Source organism: Camellia sinensis, chromosome 2, assembly GCF_055761805.1.
Source record: "Camellia sinensis isolate YWXY chromosome 2, ASM5576180v1, whole genome shotgun sequence".
In the NCBI taxonomy this organism is placed as follows: domain Eukaryota; kingdom Viridiplantae; phylum Streptophyta; class Magnoliopsida; order Ericales; family Theaceae; genus Camellia; species Camellia sinensis.
This window is the reverse complement of record NC_138962.1, coordinates 200884296-200899128: the sequence shown is the minus strand read 5'-3', so window position 1 is coordinate 200899128 and position 14833 is coordinate 200884296.

The following is a 14833-nucleotide window of genomic DNA, read 5'->3' as shown; positions in this document are numbered from 1 at the left end:
TCATGTTTAGGGCCGTTTTCGTATGCCATTTTAGCCCTATCTTTGCTTGCTGTTTGGCCATGTCATAAACTGTAAAAATGCTTGTCTCAGGGCTTTCTTGCTGCTGTCTTCATGCTCCATGTCCATATTGTGCATGCCTTGTATAGCTGTAAGCCATTTCATGTGCCTAATCTTGCATTTCGGGATTTATTCCATGCGTTGAGTGTCATTTCGTTATGTTTCGGGGCTGTTTTGCATCACCTATCGCCTCTGAAATTTGCATGCAAATTGTCCATATTTGTGCCTTTCAAATGCGTCGAAAAGTGGCTTCATTATGCCGAAGTCTTGGACCATGTATCTATGCATGTTTGCATGTCATTTGCCTCCATGCACTTAGCATTTTGGCCACTGTTTTGGGCCTAACTAGAGCTGCCTAATTCATGTTTAAGACCATCCTTTGCTTATTTGCATGCTCACCTTGCATGTTTGCTTGTATCGGCATGTTGCATCCTTAGCTCGTATGCCTAAGTTGCATTGCATCTTGCATGCATCACCTTGCCTCTTGAGATGAGTATGATAGAGGTTAGGCCTCCTTGTGTGTTTATTTGGTTTGCATGCATTTTGAAATTGAAGTTGCACACTTGATTCTTTGGGCCATCATGCATGGAAATGCGTGATTGGTGGTCCGAGAATTGGGGCACATCCTCCTTTGAGTCATTAACATGATAAGGAATGTGATGGGTGCATAAATTGCTTGAACTGCATTGCCATGCAAGATTTTGCCCTCTGCTGCTGTGAGTTGCAGGTTCTGCAGGAATTTATTGCCGGCCGGCAGTATTTAGTGCCGACCGGCAGTCAATCGATGGCCGGTGGATCTATTTTGTGTCGGTGACTAAATGCTACTGCCGGTGGAAATTCTGCTCAGCCGATGATATCCCCCAGTGTCCTGAGAGGCATCCCTGAGACTTTGGCAGTTTTCAGAGGAGCAGAGCAGGGAAAACAGAGGCAAACTATGCATGGCAGTGCAATTCCGAGCCAGTCCCGAGCATGTGTTGCATCCGGCCCTCGCCCCGAGGCGGTTTACCGTTTTTCTTTAGTTTAGTTAATTTGTTAATTAATTAAGAAATTTATAATATTTAATTAGCTTGCGTAGTTAATTAATTTGTATTATTATTTCGGTCCCTCCGAGTGAGGGCATATTTGTAATAAGTGTGCGTGCGTGTGATGTATGTGACACCCCTGTTCCGTAGTATGTTAATTGGTCCTTAACATGATGTGATTATGTATTTTGATATGATTTTGTGTTCCACTATGTGAAAATATGTGGTTTGAAATTTTATCTGTTCATCGTAGGAATATCTGTTTGAGTAGTCTGTTTTGGAAATTTAATTGAGGGCCTTATCGGCCACGGAACCCGAAATTGATTACGCCATTGTGGTTGGCATAATTTTTAGGGCCTACGGTGAAATTTAATTGAAATTTGATTCTGGTCAATTTAAACTGATTAAATTGAGAAATTAAGTACCCCATTATTTTATATTAAAATATTTGTTAGTGGGGCTTGTTGTATATTTGTACTGCACTCTCCTTTAGCCCTCTTAAAACTCAAAATCTGAGTTAGACAATTGAGAGTGAGAGAGAGGCCGGCCATGGAGAGAAAAAGGGAGAGATTTGTGTAATTTGGGCTCAAGACTTGGGAATTTGAAGATCTAGCTCAAGATTTGGCTAGAGCTTGAGTGTTGAAGCTCTTAGGTAAGTGATTTCATGAACTCTTACTTGTAATTTGTAAGTTCAAGGGTTGTTTGTGATCAAGAACATGTAATGAGTTGATTTTTGTTGAGATTGAAGTCTTAGAACTCATGCATGTAAGAAATTACTTTGAATTTGCATGTTTGAGCTTGAAACACATGATTCATGTGGAGTTTTGGGTAAAGCTCATATTGTAGTCACCATTTGTACCATCTAAGTTGAGAATGATGAGCATCTCCCACATGCATGTACAAATCATGGGAGTATAAGTCTTGAATGTTGAATTTGAGCATGTTGATGATGGGTTTGAGACAATTTGGGACATGCATGTAGATAATTCATGTAATTGAGCTTCCTAATGTTGTAATCTGCATTAGTAGCATGTTAGCATGTGTAAATGTGTAATTTGAACCATTGCATGCAAGAAATGTAGATGGAAAACTGATTTGGAGCTCAAGAACACGATCTGGGAAACCCAGATTTTTGAGGTCCGCTCGAGCGGGGTAATGGCCGCTCGAGCGGGAAAATCGTGCTCCCAGCATTTTTGCAGAGTTGGATGCCCGCTCGAGCGGGACATTTCACGCTCGAGCGTGGATTTTTGTAGACGGACCTTCAGCTCGAGCGCATCTTTTGTGCAACCAGTACCTTGCAGGCCTTAAGGGTCCGCTCGAGCGGAGAATCTTACGCTCGAGCGGGGACCCTGTTTCCTGGAATTTTGTTCATGCATTCTGTGATTCGTTTTCCGTTCTCTTTCACTTGTAAGCACTCTTAGGCATGTGTTAAGCATTGTAAATGAGTTAATGAGATAAGAACAAAGCCTAAAGAGGAATATGTGAATTAAAGAACGGATTGAACTGTTAGTGACCCTTTTGTATTCATGAAATGTGTAGGGTCAAGCTCCAGGGCGCATCCACAAGCCGATCACTGTGAGTAATATCAATATTTGGAAACTTGTCAATGTCCAATTGTTATTCCCCTATAAATATTATGAGTTGTTAATCGGGATTGTGGACAAAAGTCCGACAAGAATAAATAAATGAATGGGCCAAAGGCCGTTTGACATGAATGAATGGGCCAAAGGCCGTTTGACATGAATGAATGGGCCAAAGGCCGTTTGACATGAACGAATGGGCCAAAGGCCGTTTGACATGAATGAATGGGCCAAAGGCCGTTTGACATGAATGAATGGGCCAAAGGCCGTTTGACATGAATGAATGGGCCAAAGGCCGTTTGACATGAACGAATGGGCCAAAGGCCGTTTGACATGAATGAATGGGCCAAAGGCCGTTTGACATGAACGAATGGGCCAAAGGCCGTTTGACATGAACGAATGGGCCAAAGGCCGTTTGACATGAATGAATGGGCCAAAGGCCGTTTGACATGAATGAATGGGCCAAAGGCCGTTTGACATGAATGAATGGGCCGAAGGCCGTTTTGCCATGAATGGAAACCCGGATGGGCCAAAGGCCAGAATGTTTGGAACTACAGTTACTTGACTTGCATTTCGTATAGTTATATATATTTTGCTGTTAAACAGAAGTATGAATTGGGCCCAAGGCCGTTTGGAGCATGTTGATCTACATATTGTTATGTAACTGTTATGTTTGATATTATTCACTGGGCTATCGCTCACGCTCATTCATGTATTTGTAGGTGAGCCAAGGGAAGTCCAAACCCAGCCCCAGTGAAGTCTGCTAGGAACAACAGGAGTTTTGGGAGAGTCAGCCTTGTGCCTCGCGCATGAGACCATCCTTGCCCTTTTACTATGTACCTATGTTTTGTCTTGTTGGCAAGGACCCAGTGCATGTCTGTACATAGTCTGTTATAGGTTGACTCGTTTTGGACGATCCTGTCTGTAATGAATTTTGTGAAGCTGTACTTTTGATGTGAGTTATTAACGTATCTGAGTATGGTTTGTTTGATGTGCATATAAGCACGGCTCTATGGACAAAGTTTTTAATTTTGCTTCCGTTTGGCCCCCATTAACTCTGTTAAAACACGTTTAGAACAGTTTGAGGCCGTAGGTAATCTCATGATTACTGGCCGGTTACGTCCTTAACCCACGGGGGCGGGTTCGGGTCGTGACAATGTATGTCTTCCAACCCCACGTCTTTCTTCCCTTTTATTTACCTGCTTATGATGGTAGACTAGGGCATATTTAAATTAGCATACCTTATGCTATGCATGCGTGCATTCATACATTTGTCTTGCATGCACCAGGCTCGGTACATCATGCTAACTGCACTCGTATTTCAATTCCAAGTTGAGTACTTGTTAGTTGCAGCATTTCACATGCCATCTTTAGGATAGCCGAGCTTGTTTAGAGTGCATCTTTGCATGTATTGCATTAGCCATTTTTAACATGAACTAGGATCATGCATATGATTACTGACTAGTTTCTGTTTTGGCTCGGAGTACTAGGTAAGCTTTTATGCTTTAGCATATCGCATGCGTGTGAGTATTGCCATGATAGTATGATTACCATGAGGCTAGCTGCTTATGCGATATAACTGCTTGAATGCCTGTGGATGGAGGTTGAATTACCTAAATTGGAATAATGCATTAAAACTGTGAGTTTTAAGCCCACTAGATAGTGGCAAAATCATCTTCTCTAAAAGCCCACTTGAGGGTGGCAAAATCTACATTTGAGCCTACTTGCGAGTAGCAAACCATTTTCAAAACAAACATGAAATGTTTTGTTCCAATTTGGGCGATTTAGTCTATACTTGTTTGCTGCGCGCATAACATAGTAATTCTAGGCTAACAATTGGTTTAAGAACACATAAAGTTTTCAAAAACGGATATCACGGTTAGTAGAGGCCGGTCTTCGGACCGGGCGAAAGGGGGTGCTCATAGCTGACCTTCCCCGATCGTACCCAAGCTCCCGAGCCGAGACAACTCCGGTGATGACGGACATGTGGCCTTCGGCACCGAGTTAGGGTTTCCTAAATTCTCCCATTTTAAAATATTTAGGTGGCGACTTTGTATCTGGCAAAGCAGTCCATGTTTGGCACTACTTTTTCAAAAATCTGTTTCTCAAAACGATTTGCCAGATTTGGACTCTTTGGTTCAGATTTAGAACCGTGACACAAATTGAGAGTCCGAACTGTAGCGGGGTCCCTCCGCGGACTTGTTACAATAGGTTGTTTAAAACCGCGGTGTGCATAGTGAAACCCTAGTTCCTGACAAAATAGGACAGGGAAACCCTACCCCAACATAAGGGTGTTTTGGCTCTCACTTGTTTGTTATGTGCTTTTAGAGTGCGTCTCTATACGGATGCATGTATCAGTTTACAAGTTTGGGCATTAGGCCTGCAGGCACCAGTTTAGTATTTTGGGTATCAGGCCTGCGGGCACCAGTTCAGTACTTTCGGAATCAGTTATCTGCGAGTATCAGATTCAGTTTCGGGACAGTGATTTGGGAATAATGATCAGTCTTTGAGAACAGTGTATCAATCGCGTGTTAATTATACCCGACTGTGTGTTGTGTTTATTTACGCTGTTATGCTGTCCGTTTGTCTGCTCGTTTATTTCCTTATTATTGCTTTATTTATCTTTTTGCTAGGGTAGTTTAGCACAATTGCTTCAGACCAAGCAGATATTCCCCAAGCACTCTGGACAAGAGGTCGCCGACTCCATCGATCTGAGGATCTGGTCGACGGACAACCAGTGTATCATTCCCTACCCCCGGTTATCAGACGGAGGTCGAGAAGACGCAGTGTATCCGAGCAGAGGTTGCCAGAGCAGTGGATTACCCCATTAGTGGACAGTCGGACTGAGATCTCAATTGTCCCTATAGAGATAGACCTGCCAGTAGTTCAGACAGATCAGGGCAATATGGCAGGACCGACAGGAGTTGAGGAAATGATGCGTCAGATACAGGACACCATGAGAGCCATGCAGCAGGATGCTGTTCGTCGAGATGAATTTGCCAAACAACAGGCCGAGATCATGGCCCAGCAGGCAGAGTTAATTCCCAGGTTGCAATAACAAATCGGAGCATCTGCTTCACACCTAGCTCCTCCCCCACCAGGAGTTCCAGCACCCGAGGAGGCACCAAATGTCTAGGGAGATACGGACATCCCGATGGGGCTGGCTCCACCCCCGATTCTACCACAGTTATCCAAGGCACCTACTCCTGTCAATCAACCGGACTCTCCCTTTGAGTTTGAGGTAGACCATACAGCATTGAAATTGAGCAAGCTTGAGAAGTTGTTCAAGAAATCCCAAGGGGTGAAGTCTATCCCGGACATTGAGGACGAATATACTGACGTGGCTGTGACGCTGCCAGATAGGTTCAAGATGTCATAAATCGACCGCTTTGACAGATCCGGGGATCCCATGGTCCATCTTCGGTTGTTCTCAGATATACTGCGACCGATGGGCCTCACCAGACCACAGAGGCTTTCACTATTCGGCCGGACCTTGTTAGGTGTGGCCGCTATCTGGTATGCAAAATTAGAAAATGATCTTAAGCGGAACTGGGACAAGATGGTCGAGGCTTTCATTGCACAGTACTCCTATAGCACTCAAATCGAGATTACAACCCGTGATCTTGAGACAACAAGGCAGGAGCCTAAGGAGAGCTTCTCAGATTTTGTGGCCTGGTGGAGGGCGAAGGCCTTAATGATGACCCTAAGGCCTACAGATAAAGATCAAATCCGGATGATTATGCGCAATCTCCAGCCAAAACTGATGCAGAGAATGATTGTGCTCCCATTCCCTATCTTTTTAGATTTGCACGAGATGGAGGTACAAATAGAGGATGCTATGAAACAAGGTCTGATTGACCGTGATAGAGAGCAACCCCAAAGAACCTTCAACCGCAACAACAACACAGGCACCAGCAATGCCACAAATGCTAGAGCTTCGGAGGTAAGCATGGTCACCACCGTCCCCTCTCCAAGACCCATGGCAGCCACACCTTTCTCCGGCGCGTCCGGAAGCAACACACAAACCACCAAATTCCAACCTCGAGGCCAGAGAGCCTTTACCCCACTATATATGCCCCTGTCCAAGGCTCTAGGGGTATTAATCAGGAAAGGGCACTTAAAGCCCCAGGAGCCGAGGCCATTGCCAAATCCACTCCCTCCCTCTCATAACCCAACAAAATACTGCGCATATCACCAACAACATGGTCATGACACTGACCAATGTTTTCGATTGCGTCATGAGATTCAAGATCTTGTTGACAAGCAGGTGATTATGCCTCCAGAAAAACCCAATGTCACAACAAACCCTCTCCCACCGCATAGCCAAGCTTCACCTCCCAAAAGAATCAACTTTATCCAGACTGGGGTCGTGTCTTACGATCCCAGCATATATATTACCCCAACTCACCTATCCAAGCCGGAGGTGCTCCTTCCTGACTGCACTGACTTGTGCATGTTAGACATCTCCAGAGCCCAACCCAAACCATTGGTGGTGACTACCGAAGACAGAACGGGGGAGATTCCAGGGGAGAATGGGATTGTCGAGCCAGGATCTAAGGAATCTGGGAGTTTTGATGAGGAAGTATACAGTCCGAGTGGCTACATTCTATCAGTGGGCCAGGTTGGACTGAACTTTGAATTGTCGGCGGGGGCAGAGCTTTGTATGATACAGGGGGATGAATCTGGTTAGAGGATAGATGACCTGGCAGCTGTGGAAGAGGACTTTGCTAACCTATAATTTTTCAATGAACAAGAGCCAGAGGGCATGGTAGTCAACTGGTCAGATTTTGAGGAGTCAGCAGAGGTCACCGGGTGGCTCGATGACCTGCCAGACGTTGTCGACGAAGCTCAGTTGGAACGGGGCTCGGCAGAGGCAAGAATATCAGTTGTGGCCGGAAGGGCCGGAAATCAGAATGAATCGCCGGAGAGCACCGGTGCTAAGAATTTCGCTCAAGACTTGGGCATTGTGAATGCGGGAATTGTTGAACAGCCAGCTGTACTGACGCAGTTGGAACAAGAAAGGTTTGAGGATTCTAAGAGAATAAGGAAAACTAAGGGCCTTGAGGGGACTGAAAGTGCTGTGTGCAGGAGGATAGAGAATGCTGCGAGCATGTGGACGGAGAGTACTGCGGGTGCAATTGTACCAGAGCCAGACAGGTGTCTGTTGGCTGCCGACGGAATATGGTGGGAGGACGATGATTTATGTCTTGCCTACACGGATGAGGATTGGGGGAGTAATCAGCCAGATGATACCTGGTATATCGGCGAAGTCGATCATATGACCAGGAGCGGGCGGTATTTCAAGCCCCCGCACCTAGACCAGCCAGAGGCATCTGGGAAAGATAAGGAGGCGGAGAAGCAGAAAGAAAAGCAACTCGAAGAAGAGGCTGTACTGAAGCAGTTGAAAAAGATACAGGCAGACATCTCTATCTGGGGACTGCTTATGGCATCGCGAGTGCATTGACAAGCTGTCATATTGGCCATGGACAAGGCCAAGCTCTCAATAGACACCACGCCCGAGCAGCTGGTGGGCTTAGTTTTTCCAGGAGGGGCTACCCCGATGTTGACTTTCTTCGACAAAGAATTGCCACCTGAGGGTGCGAACCATAACAAGCCACTCTACATTTCTGTGGAGTGCAGAAACAAATGGATACCCGTGGTGCTGGTCGACACAGGGTCCGCTATCAATGTGTGCCCAGCAAGGATTGCATATGCAATTAGTTTAAAGACCGCAGATTTTGTGCCGACAGCCCAGGTGATTTGGGCATATGACAACACAAGCAGAAAAGTAATGGGGACAGTGAGAATTCAGACCAAGGTTGGGTCGGGATAGCATGAGGTAGATTTCCACGTCTTAGAAGTTCCTGCAACTTTCAATATGCTCTTGGGGCGGCCGTGGCTGCACCAGGTGAAGGCAGTTTCATCCACCTTGCATCAGATGGTGAAATATCCCCATGGGAAGGGGGTAGCCATTGTTTTTGGGAATTCATCGATCCATTCACCGCCGGAAGTATCTACGCCAGTTTTGAAAATTGAGCACGGTATGGAGGATGTGTTCTTATCCGGTTTTACCCTAGCTGAGGCATGGGTCGTGCAGAACATCTTAGCTGTTAATGAGGGGGTGTATGTCAGTGCTCAATCAGTATACCTCATGAACAAGCTTCAACACATCCCCGGGATGAGATTGGGAAAGAGCGGCCGAAAGGGCGTCGCAGCATTAGCCGAGGTGCCACACAACCCACATACCTTTGGCTTGGGTTATCTGCCCACCAAAGAGGATTGGATAAGAAAGGGTAAGGAGATGGCTGGGAGAGCCAGAGCGAAGAAGGCGGGGAAGCCTTTTAACTTAATGCACTAGCCTATTCAGGGTACCCTAAACAGACGTTTCGTCCGGGAGGGGGAGGACTTTCCGTTTTATGGTTTCCCAGAGCCGTGGCTGAACACGGAGAGGAAGCGCGTGCTAGGTTTTGAGATTTTCTTTGACCTACAATTATCCGGGGATGACGTTGCCGAAGAGCAGACAGACCCATTAGCTGAGGTTGAGCAAAACAAGAAAGTGGAGTCTGAGGATGCCGAAAGTGAAATGGGGGTAGCGCTGGCGTGTCTATTTTCAGATTCTCCGATAGAACAGAAGTGCTTGGGGGATAACTCCTCGGTATGCGTGATTAGGAATGGAACGGCTACGAGCCTACCAGCAAACATTTTGGATGCATCTATCGCACCCTCTCTTATTTGGCAGTATGAAGAGGGATTTTTGTCAAGCAGCACCGGGTCAGGTAGTGAGCCGGAATCTGATTCCTCCGAATCCATTGAGTCAGAATCAGGTTCCAGCTCGACTGAGTCTGAGTCCGGTATTCCTGGGGATGACAACCCGGATACCACAGTCCTGTCCTGGTCGTCTTTTTCTTTCTCTTTTGAGTCTGTTGTAACCGAAGAATCGGACGATTTGGATGTGCTTAATGAGAATGATATGGCTGTGGTTTTTAAGTACTTTTCTGTGCCCTTGATTTATTGCATTAACTCAGACTTTCAAAATTTTGATGAAAACGACGAGGAAGAAATTCCTCCGATTTTGCAATGCTTAATTGAACAAGAGCAGGAAAGATTTGTTAAACCCTTAATGGATGAAATCATTACTGTGAATATTGGTACTGAGGAGGACCTGCGGCTGGTCCAGATCGGGTCCACATTGTCTTCGGAGGAACGCGAGCGCTTAGTCGCTTTATTAAAAGACTTCAAAGATGTTTTCGCATGGTCCTACGAAGACATGCCTGGAATCGATCCTGAGATTGTACAGCACCGGATCCCTCTTGACCCCGAGACCCGACTCATTAAACAAAAACTCAGAAGGATCCACCCAGACTAGGCCCTCAAGATTAAGGAAGAGGTCACCAAGCAAATTGACGTAGGTTTCCTACTGGTATCCGAATACCCAACTTGGTTGGCCAACATCGTTCCGGTGCCGAAGAAGGATGGTAGGATTCGAGTATGCGTGGATTTCTGGGACTTGAATAGAGCTAGTCCGAAGGACGACTTTCCTTTGCCGCATATCGATGAGTTGGTGGACTTCACAGCAGGGCATGCTTTGCTTTCGTTCATGGATGGCTTCTCAGGCTATAATCAGATAATGATGGCATCTGAAGACCGGGAAAAGACTACATTCACCACCCCGTGAGGGACCTACTGCTACAGAGTGTTGCCATTTGGGCTAAAAAATACTGGAGCAACATATCAACGGGCCGTGACCACAATATTGCACGACATGATCCACAAAAAGGTTGAGGTGTATGTGGACAACATGATTGTCAAGTCCAAAGAAAAAGACGGCCACTACACCGCCTTGCAAAAGTTCTTTCAAAGGGTCAGAGAATTTCGGTTGCAGCTAAATCCTCAGAAGTGTACGTTCAGTGTTACAGCAGGGAAAATGCTGGGGTTTCTGATTACACAGAGAGGTATCGAAGTCGACCCTTCCAAAATCAAGGCCATCTTAGAAATGCCACCACCAAAGACTGAAAAGGAGGTGCGAGGCTTTCTAGGTAAAGTGCAATTCATAAGACGGTTTATCTCAAAATTAACCTTGACTTGTAAGCCACTTTTTGGTCTCCTGAATTTTTGGTCTCCTGAAGAAAGGAAAGAAATTCCAATGGGACGGCCAATGCCAAGCTGCTTTTGAACAGATCAAGGAATACTTATAGAACCCGCTCGTGTTGTCACCGCTAGAGCCGGGAAGACCGTTGATTTTGTATCTTTTAGTAACTGAGACCACAATGGGCTGCATGCTCACTCAGGAATCAGAGGACAAGGTGGAGAGGGCCATCTACTATCTAAACAAGAAGATGCTAGAGTATGAGACTCGCTACACACCATTGGAAAAGGCTTGCTTAGCCTTGGTATGGGCTACCAGGAAACTGCGGCACTACCTGTCAGTGCTCAATCATTTAGAGAATACTTATAAATTGAACATAGCTTTACAAAGTTATTACTCACAAATGGCTCCAATGACAGATAGACAGAATGGATAATCGGATATCATACGGCCCGTGACCTGCACAACATAACAGATACACATATTGAAACACACACATTCAGATAGTACTTAATTTATTTCGTTTCGTTCTTAACGTGTTTCTTGCCTTTCCCTCATTACCATGCTTAATTAGGGCTTAAAAATGTCTAAGATGCAATGAGGATGCCAAAATGTGATTCAAAACACTTGGTCAAATTTGCGAAAAACAGGGTTCTCGCTCTAGGGTAGCTTTCTTCGCTCGAGCAGAGGATCAAAAATAGGGGTGGTCGCTCGAGCACAACTTCCATTGCTCGAGCAGAGGGTCGAAAATAGGGGTGGTCGCTCAAGCATAACTTTCATCGCTCGAGCGGTTTGTAAACTCTGCAAAAGTACTGGTTGTTTGATTTTTCTGCTCGACGCACGCTTGACGGTTACTCAAGCGAGAGACTGAGGTCTTCGCTCGAGCGCAACTCTAGCCGCTCGAGCGGTCTGCAAAACTTGTAAACTTCTGGGAGCATGCATTTTACGATCGAGCCAACTTTTTGTTGCTCGAGTGGAAGTGCAAAACAAAGTGTGGTTGCTCAAGCGCAGGTTCTGTTGCTCGAACGGAGAAGCAGAATTCTGAAATTTCCATATTTGCTTCCAAACTTCAAAACTCGAATTCAAAGTTACAAAACATATCTCTTGGGCTCAAAACTTGAGAAAACATGTCTAACCTCATGGTACTTCATGATTTGAAAGTCATTTCGCAAAATCACGCCCATGAGCAAGTGAATTCCTCCAGAGTAAAACTTAAACTTTTGAAAACATAACATGCATGCAATGACTTGGATACAAAGCTTTCAAAACATGAATTAATGAAGTGTTTTCATGTAAAATCATAGTGAGCTTTTAAGAGATAGCAAATGTAGGCATTTGCATGTAAGAATTTATGAAAATAGGACTCAAAAATCATGAATTATGCATGCAATGCATGGATTGATCTCAATTCTTGTTCTTAATCTCTAACTTCTCTTGAATTTAAGTGTGAGTACGTCAAACACAAAGCTTAAAGATTGAATTTCTTACCTAAGGTTCTTAATCCCTTGAATCTAAGTGAGTTCTTGCTCAATTCCTCCAATCCCTTTAATTGTCTAGCAATTTCCTTCACTTCTCTAGCAAACTCCCCTTAATTAAGCTCACACTTCCTCCTCTCCCTCTCTCTCACATTTTAGTCTTCAAAGATGAGGGGTTGTGAGTGCAAAGTGTATAAAGGGTGTTGGGAGTGGCCTTATATTGGCCCATCAATGAGTCTTAATTAAACATTGCTTAAGTTCACTAATTTACATTATTTAATTCTAATTAATTGATTCCAAATCGGATTTAAATTGAACATACCATAAAATACTAAAAATTCTGAATAACGCATAGCCTAAGTCAATTTCGTGATCGAATGCTGATAAGGCCTTTAATTCACAGAACAAAATGGAAACACAAATAGATATTTCTACGATAAACGGATAGAAATAGAAATAATGCAACACGCATGCAATTAGTTCAGAACTTCATCTTAATTACTTATTAAGCATCCTTAATCAAAGATTAGTAGCTAAACACAGGTCGGAGTTGTTACAGTCTTCTCCCTTTAAAGAGTTTGGTCCTCTAAACTCGAATTACCTTCAGTTTACAAGAATATCGAATCTAGATAGAACAATTCAAGGTATCTCTTCATCATATCTTTCGTAGTCTCCCAAGTTGCATAAGTCCTTCCGTGGTTTTGCCAATCAACCTTCACTAACGGAATTTCTTTATTTCTCACTATTTTGATTCAGTGGTTAATAATCTGTATTGGTCGTTCTTTATATGTAAAATCCTCTTTCAAAAGCACCTGAGTTGGTTCAATCATAGGGAATAGATCTCTCAAATATTTCCGAAGCATTTAGACATGAAAAACATTGTGCATATTCTCCATAATCAGACGTAGAGCCACTCGATATGTTATTGAGTTGATTTTCTCTAAAATCTCATACGGGCCAATGTATCTTGGTGCCAGCTTTTCTTTCACCCCAAATCGTGTCTGACCCTTCATTAGAGTCACTTTTATGAACGCATGGTCTTTGACCTCATATTCTCTGTTTCTCCTCCAGACATCCGCACAACTCTTTTGATGGTTCTGAGTAGTTTTCAAACATTGTTGTATCAGTTTCACTTTTTTAGTTGTTTTTTGCACAAGTTCCAGTCCCAATAACGGTCTATCGCCTACTTCGGCCTAGCAAATTGGAGATTGACATTTCCTACCATACAATGCTTCATAAGGAGCCATTCCAATACTGGAATGATAGTTGTTATTGTATACAAATTCAGCCAAAGGGAGGTAAATCTCCCAATTCCCTTGGAAAACTAAGGCGCACATTCGCAACATATCCTCCAAAGTTTAATTGGTTTGTTCAGATTGGCTGTCTGTCTGGAGGTGGTAGGCACACTCAGTCACAATTCAGTTCCAAAGCCTATTGTAAACTTTGCCAAAATCTTGATGTGAACTTCGAATCTCTATCAGATACAATGGATACCAGCACACTATGCAACCTCACAATCTCATTCACATAAATGTTAGCCAACTTATCCGCATTATAAATAGTTTTACCAGGGAGAAAATGGATAGACTTAGTTAAACGGTCAACAATAACCCAGATAAAGTCCATACCTTGAGAGGAGCAAGGCAGTCCAACAATGAGGTCCATGGTAATATGCTCTCATTTCCATTTCGATATCGGAAGCGGTTGAAGTAACCTAGCGGGTCATTGATGTTCAGCATTAACTTGTTGGCAATGCAAACATCTAGCTACAAAATCAGCAATGCTTTTCTTCATTCCAGGCCACCAAAAGTTCTATTTCAAATGATGGTTACATCTTTGTATTTCCCGGATGCATAACAAATTTTGAATTGTGAGCTTCAGTCATAACACTTTTCCTCAAATTAGAAAAATTCGGTACACAAAGTCTATTCTAAAATTTCAGCACACCATTTTCAATCACAAATCCCGGCCTCGGTTTTGAGTAAATTTCATCAACAATGCTCTTCAAGAACTCATCTTCCAGTTGTTTCTCTCTAATTTCTTCAATGATTGCAGGTTGAGCAGAAATGGCAGCTAGGATTCCACCCTATTCACGCAACTCAATTTCAATCTCATTTCTTTCCAAATCTTGTAATAATTCTCTTCGATCGGTAAGTAAACATGATAAATTGCCAATGGATTTTTGGCTCAAAGCATCTGCAACGGTATTGGCTTTCCCGGATGGTACAAGATCTGTAAATCATAATTCTTGATTAATTCAAGCCATCATCTCTGTCTCATGTTCAGTTCTTTTTGGGTAAAGAAATATTTGAGGCTTTTATGGTTAGTGTACACTTCACAAGTTACCCCATACAAATAATGGGGCCAGATTTTTAATGCAAAAACCATAACTACAAGTTCAAGGTTATAAGTTGGGTAGTTCTTTTCATGTAGGCGATGTTGCCGAGAAGCATAGGCAATTACCTTCCCGTTTACATTAATGCACATCCCAAGCCTTTGTATGAGGCGTCACTATAAATCTAAAATCCATTTGCACTATTAGGCAAAGTCAAAATTGGTGCAATTACCAACCTATTGTTCAGTTCTTGGAAAGCGGATTCTCTTTGGTCATTC